Below are 2500 nucleotides of genomic sequence, written 5' to 3'. Positions count from 1 at the left end.
AGATTAAGGCGAGGCGAGGCGAGCCCCCAGCTCCTCAAATCCTGCGCAGACCAGCTGTGTGGAATTGTCCAGCACATGTTCAACCTGAGCCTGAAGCTGGGCAGGGTCCCCCAGCTATGGAAAACATCCTGCCTGGTCCCGGTGCCAAAGACCCCCCACCCAAAGGAGCGCAACAGCTTCAGACCAGTGGCGCTGACGTCTCACCTGATGAAGACCCTGGAGAGACTGGTCCTTGTCCACCTGCGCCCCCTGGTGAGCTCCTCAATGGATCCACTCCAGTTCGCATATCAGCCTGGCATCAGTGTGGATGATGCCATCATCTACCTCCTCCATACTTCACTCTCCCACCTGGAGAAGGCGGGGAGCACTGTGAGGATCATGTTCTTTGATTTCTCCAGTGCTTTCAACACCATCCAGCCCACCCTACTGGGAGACAAGCTGGAGCGGGCGGGGGTGGCGCACCACCTCACCACATGGATCCAGGACTACCTCACAAACCGGCCACAGTATGTGAGGACACAGGACTGTGTGTCTGACGTGCTCCTCTGCAGCACGGGGGCCCCACAGGGAACTGTCTTGGCTCCCTTCCTGTTCACCCTCTACACCTCGGACTTCAACCACAACACCCCTACCTGTTACCTGCAGACGACTCTGAGATTGTCGGCCTCATCACAGGCGGAGATGATCGGGAGTACAGAGAACTTACTCAGGGTTTTGTGGACTGGTGCCAGCAGAATCGCCTCCTGATCAATGCAGGGAAATCCAAAGAAATGGTGGTGGATTTCAGTAGGCGCCAGCACTCTTCACCTGCACCAGTAAATATCCGGGGAACAGATGTTGAGAGAGTCTCAACTTACAAGTACCTGGGTGTTCATCTGAACAATAAACTGGACTGGCGCGACAACACAGACGCCCTCTATAGGAAGAGTCAAAGCAGACTCTTCCTACTCAGGGGACTGAGGTCTTTTGGGGTTCAGGGGACACTCTTCAGGAATTTTTATGACTCGGTGGTTGCATCGGTCATCTTCCAGGGAGTGGTCACCTGGGCAGGCGGCGTCTCGGCCCGGGACAAGAAGTGGCTGGACAAACTGGTCAGGAGGGCCGGCTCTGTCCTGGGCTGCTCCCTGGACTCTCTGGACTCGGTGGGGGACAGGAGGATGTTGGCCAAGCTGTCATCAATGCTGGACAACCCGGACGACCCCCTCCAGGGCACCCTAACAGCACTTCACAGCTCCTTCAGTGACAGACTGTTACACCCTCGCTGTGCAAAGGAGAGATTCCGCCATTCCTTCTTGCCTGCTGCTGTCAGACTCTTTAACAAGAACATTGTGTACTCTCTACAAACTGGCGGACATTAGTGCAATTGTGCAGTCCTGCACCTGAGCTCATATCGTGCAATACCCAACATTCCCCACTACTGTAATACCGTGCAATACTCAACATTCCCCACTACTGTTAGTCTAGTTTTTTTTTTATCCAATGCTGTTCCTTACATTTCACTACAGCACTGCAGTACTGCCACTTAAGAGTATTTTTCCTCTGTACTATGTACAGGCTAAAATGAGTGTTCCTCATACGTTTTATGTAGATGTATATTGGTGTGTATATACATTTGTATATACACATGTTACTGCGTATATCTACATAGGTTTGATCCTAAATGTTTGCCGTCAATGTTATACATTAATGGCCACATTATGCCGCCGCCCCTGTGTGACCTATATCTTTGCTACTGTAACAATGAAAATTTCCCCACTGTGGGATCAATAAAGGGATTCTTATCTTATCTTATACACATACATTTATACACAAATATACATATACACACATACATATATACACATATACACATATATACATACATACACATATATACATATATATACACATATATACATATAAACATATACATATATACTTATTTTTATATATATACATATATACACATACATATATACTTATTTATATATACATACATATACATACATACACATATATACACATACATATATACTTATTTATATATATATATACATATATATACACATATATACATATATACACATACATATATACTTATTTATATATACACATACATATATACTTATTTATATATACATACATATACATACATACATATACATACATATATACACATACACATACATATACACATATACATACACATATACATACATACACACATATACATACATATACACATACACATACATATATACATAAATATGCACATATACATACATATATACATACATATGCACATATACATACATATATACATACATATGAACATATACATATATAAACATATACACATATACATATATACACATACATATATAAACATATACACATATACATATATACACATACATATATAAACATATACACATACATATACACATATACATATACATATATACATACATATACACATATACATATATACATACATATACATATATACATACATATACAT

This window comes from Filicampus tigris, chromosome 18 (genome assembly GCF_054856515.1).
Source record: "Filicampus tigris isolate MCC_2025a chromosome 18, RoL_Ftig_1.0, whole genome shotgun sequence".
Taxonomy (NCBI): domain Eukaryota; kingdom Metazoa; phylum Chordata; class Actinopteri; order Syngnathiformes; family Syngnathidae; genus Filicampus; species Filicampus tigris.
This window is presented reverse-complemented; position numbering follows the sequence as displayed.